Source organism: Procambarus clarkii, chromosome 42 (genome assembly GCF_040958095.1).
Source record: "Procambarus clarkii isolate CNS0578487 chromosome 42, FALCON_Pclarkii_2.0, whole genome shotgun sequence".
In the NCBI taxonomy this organism is placed as follows: domain Eukaryota; kingdom Metazoa; phylum Arthropoda; class Malacostraca; order Decapoda; family Cambaridae; genus Procambarus; species Procambarus clarkii.
Genome location: NC_091191.1, coordinates 33152614 through 33158170, shown reverse-complemented (window position 1 = coordinate 33158170; position 5557 = coordinate 33152614).

The following is a 5557-nucleotide window of genomic DNA, read 5'->3' as shown; positions in this document are numbered from 1 at the left end:
ATTATATATATATATATATATATATATATATATATATATATATATATATATTGGTAGCAGTCTTTCTTGTAAACATATAATATTAAATATGACCGAAAAAAATGAGAATAATAATTCTAACACGAATTTTCTCAATATTTCTTATGTTCTTTTCACTGCCGATGGTAATTGAAAAATTAATTCTCCAAAATTCATTTTTATTTCTAGTCTGAGCGACACTTGAACGCGTTTCGTAATAACTTATTACATTTTCAAAGACTTTAGTTTACATACACACAACTATAACCTGCAAACACAAAACAGAGTTCTACTATGATATAATTTAAACAGCTTTCATCTTATATACTCGCATTTGGGTGAGGTGATATGTTACAACAGTTTTGGATGAGGTGAACAAAACTTTCAACACAAGCCAGAACACGAAACAATGGGTATAAATTGGGTAAATTAGAGGGAAGAATGGAAGTAACTGCAAAGGGCCTATTGGCCCATATTTCTTGATACTTCTATATTGGTGCGGAGTCGTGAAGTGGGTAAAATATAGTTGTGCATTAATTTGCTGTTGATTGCTGGTGTTGACTTCTTGATGTGCAGTGCCTCGCAGATGTCAAGCCGCCTGCTATCGCTGTATCTATCGATGATTTCTGTGTTGTTTGTTAAGATTTCTCTGGTGATTGTCTGGTTGTGGGAAGAGATTATATGTTCCTTAATGGAGCCCTGTTGCTTATGGAACCATCGTTACTCGCCTGAAAAGAGATATTGTTGTCTTGCCTATATACTGAGTTCTTTGAGGCTTACAGTCCCCAAGTGAGCATTTGAAGGCATAGACGACGTTGGTCTCTTTTAAAGCATTCTGCTTTGTGTCTGGAGAGTTTCTCATGAGTAGGTTGGCCGTCTTTTTGGTTTTAGAATAAATCGTCAATTGTATCTTCTGATTTTTGTCTGTAGGGATAACGTTCCTATCAACAATATCTTTCAGGACCCTTTCCTCCGTTTTATGAGCTGTGGAAAAGAAGTTCCTGTAAAATAGTCTAATAGGGGGTAAAGGTGTTGTGTTAGTTGTCTCTTCAGAGGTTGCATGGCGTTTCGGCTTCCTTCTTATGATGTCTTCAACGAAACCATTGGAGAAGCCGTTGTTGAGTAGTACCTGCCTTACCCTACAGAGTTCTTTGTCGACTTGCTTCCATCCTGAGCTGTGGCTGAGAGCAGGGTCGACGTAAGCGTTAACAACACTCCTCTTGTACCTGTGTGGGCAGTCACTGTTGGTATTTAGGCACATTCCTATGTTTGTTTCCTTAGTGTAGACTGCAGTGTGGAAACCTCCGCTCCTTTCCATGACTGTTACATCTAGAAAGGGCAGCTTCCCATCCTTCTCCATCTCGTAAGTGAAACGCAACATAGAATTCCGCTCAAATGCCTCTTTCAGCTCCTGCAGATGTCTGACATCAGGTACCTGTGTAAAAATGTCGTCAACATACCTGCAGTATATAGCCGGTTTCAAGTTCATGGCAACTAAGACCTTCTGTTCGATGGTACGCATGTAGAAGTTTGCAAACAGGACACCTAGGGGAGAACCCATGGCGACCCCATCCACTTGCTTATACATGTGCCCATCCGGGCTCCAGAAGGGTGCCTCTTTAGTACAAGCTTGGAGTAGTTCCTTAGAATGTTTTCTGGTATGTCAAGAGGAGTACAGGCCGGATCAAGATACACTCTGTCCGCTATCATCCCGATTGTTTCATCCACAGGAATGTTGGTAAACAGTGATTCTACGTTGAACGAGGCTCTTATCCCTGTGGCCCGTGTTCCCCGCAGTAAGTCACCAAATTCTTTTGGAGACTTCAGGCTGAAGGCGCAAAGGACATAAGGGGTCAGCAAGCCATTGAATCACTTTGCCAGTCTGTACGTGGGTGTGGGTTTCTGGCTGATGATTGGCCGAAGTGGGTTTCCAGGCTTGTGTGTCTTGACATTTCCATACGTATACCCAAGTTTGTATTCCCCAATAATCTTTGGCAGGTGGAGTCCGGATTTCTTGGCGTTCACAGTTTCGATCAATCTGTTTACCTTTGCTTTCAATTCGGCTGTAGTGTCCTTCGTTACCCTTTGTAATTTAGTTTGGTCAGAGAGTTAATTGGCTTTTGTTTGCTGGTGTTGACTTTTTGATGTGTAGTGCCTCACAGATGTTGGGGCGCCTACTATCGCTGTATCTATTGATGATTTCTGTGTTATTTGTTAAAACTTCTCTGGTGATGGTCTGGCTGTGGGAAGAGATTATATGTTTCTTAATGAAGCTCTGTTGCTTATGCATTTTTAATCGCCTGGAAAGAGATGTTGTTGTCCTGACTATATTCTGAGTTCTTTGGGGCTTACAGTCCCCAAGTGGGCATTTGAAAGCATAGACTACGTTGGTCTCCTTTAAGGCGTTCTGCTTTGGTGTCTGGAGAGTTTTTCATGAGTAGGTTGGCTGTTTTTTTGGTTTTATAGTAAATCGTCAATTGTATCTTCTGATTTTTGTCTGTAGGGATAACGTTCCTATTAACAATATCTTTCAGGACCTTTTCCTACATTTTATGAGCTGTGGAAAGAAGTTCCTGTAAAAGGGAAGGACTCATTTAGCACCTCCCTGTCAGAAAACCTTTGGTGAGTTATGAGTGTAAGGTGCAGTAGTTGAGCAGTGCAGTAATGTCAGGGATACAGTTCGGTTGTGTAGTATCTCAGATTTCTGTCATTGACTCAGCTGATGTCTATATCTTTGGAGAGACAAATAGTCACTATCTAAAGTTGTATATAGGCAGGGAAGTAGTTGTGATGACTTAGCCAGTAACGCGCTGAAACATTGAGTTAAGAGTATACAGTAAATCATAGGAAAATAACTGTCTGCTCTTTATGTGTTATATACGTTGCCCTTACTACAATGTATTTTGATGGATAAAATGAACGACTTACAGAATAGTTTGATTCAGATGCTATCAGTATTTTAGATTATACCGAGTTACAATCATTTAAGGACAACCTATTAAAGATATACAATAATTGGTGAGGGCGGAGGGCAGCTTTCTCCGGTTCCATCTCCCCTCACATCCTTTGTTGTATCCCCAGTGCCTTCCCCCTTTAAATGGGTAAATCATCTCTCCTTTATTCTATCCTCAGAATCATCATGACCCACCTCTCTTCCTCCCTCATTTAACTAGTGTTAACGATTATCCTTTACTCCTATTTCTGAAGCAACCAGACTCTGTGCCTATTATTATCTGACTGGGTGAGCCTGTCATCAAGAGTAGGGAATCGTGCGTCTCTCCCCGTTTTTAATGAACGGGCAAATGAAAGGCTAAATAGGTAACCGAAATGTGTAAAGTATAGAGCATCTGGGACTGTACCATCATTTCCCCTGCCATACATGTCTTCCTATTTGTTACGTGAGAGTGAGGAGGGGGTGATTGAAGTGCGAATAGAAAGAAGTCAAGAGCGGAATGCCACAAAATACTATATCAGAACCTATATTGTTTTTATATCAATGATCTTACATAGAACATAGACGCGTTCATATCCATGTTTGTAAATAATTAACGCAAATTTATTGATGAGAGATAATAGAGAGGAAAGATCGTGCGAGCAAGTAAGAGAATCTCATAAACGACTTCTGAATTTTAACCCTGAAATGGGCAATGTTATGAAAATAGAAGAACAAGAATATCTCATGAGTAACATAACTTGAAGGGAAAACACTTCTAGTCTCAGAGAGGGAGACTCCTTGAGTGTCTATATAACTTCGAATATGACACCAGAGGCACAAAGCAGCATGACAATGTCTGCAGCATAAATAAGACGTGCAAATGTTCCTTTAGCCTTCAGAAACCTACACAAGGAAACCTTCAGAGTATTGTATACAGCATATATGAGACCTACAATCGAGAATGTAGGTCTTGATTGTAGGAATGACCTGGGATGACATGAGAGCATCGTACAAGGTTATAGTGGAGGAAGCAGCAATGTTCAAAATGGGGTAATAATGGAAATGAGAAGCACTCAATGGAAATTAAAAATGCAGCCGAGTCACGGACATTGGGTTAAAAATGATGTTGAAACGACATCATCAAAGCATCAAGCAAAGCATTCATTAACAAATCGAGTTCCTGGAAAGTCTGGGCTTCGGAACTAAAGCTCGACTCTTGCAAATACATCTAGGTGAAAACAAAATTCCTCAATAATGATACTCTTTTGAAATACACGAACCTGAACGATGCCGTTGTCACTCTGCAGGGGATATGATAATTTAGGCCCAAAATATGCAAGTATTGCTTGAATTCATTGTATAAAAATGAGTAGAGCAACATCACAGATGTCAGCACACAGCAGGTAAATTTGTTAGCTTTTTCCCGTTGTTTAAATTTTCCTGACTCGTGAGCTCGCCTATTAGTGCTTACCTCCAAAGACAAAATTATTTGATCTAATAAATAATTTATTAGATCAAAATACTCTAAAAAAGATCTTAAAAAAAGCTCTTAAATAAAAATACAGTAAAAACAATTCAAAACAACCAAAATTCACTTAAATGAATAAAAGGATGAATAGATGGATAGATAGAAATATAAATGAATGATAAATAGAGCAAAAGATGGAAGGATAGATGGCTAGACATAAAAGTAGATGGAGGGATAAATTGATAGATACATGGATAAATGGATGTCTCTATCTAGCTATATATCTCACTAGCTACATCTCTATATAGCTAAATCTAGGGGGGACGAGGGGATTGAGATAGCTATCTCTTCCCCATCGTTCTCTTTCCCCCTCCCCCCTTCGCCCTGCTACCCTCTCTAGAAGCACTGAAACAAAGGTCGTGTATGTTGCAATGTCGCCATGTCCCAATGTGCAAATGTCACAATGTCCCAAAGAAACATGTCCCGGATTTCTTGCTTTTTCTTTTTTCTCATCCTTTTTCCATTATTTTCCCTTCCAGTAACAACTCTACGTTAATCACAAACCATATTGTACAACTGACTTATTGAAATACTCTTTGAAATTGGCCTAGGGGTTTGTATGTAATAATATGACTTAAATTAGTAAAATTTCTTAATTTCCGTCTGTTAACTTAGGCCTATATCGATCATACTATGTCCGTGCAGTATCCTAGATGACTTTCTCTTCAAATTTAGTTGAGGCTGGCCAGAAGGGAGACCTGGTCGAAGACCGAGCCGCAGGGCTGTTGACCCCCGGAAGATACACAAGGTATCCGTCTTCCCTCCCACTTTGGACAGACGAACAAACAGACGTTCTGTCTTATAGGTACACTAAAAGTACATAGACGTAAGCAAATTTAAAATATAAAATTAGGGAGGACACAAAAGAGAGAATTTTAAAATAGGCAGAGGTAAATATCTAGACAATAACATAAATGGAGGAACAGGAAGATGGTGAGATTGACACAGAGACCACAAACTCACACAATGTTACTCAAATAAACAGAAAGACACAGACCAACACTAGACAAAGAAGAAGACTGACACAGAAAAAAACTGTACAGAGAAGCAGACAGAAACAGACAAACTGCCACAGA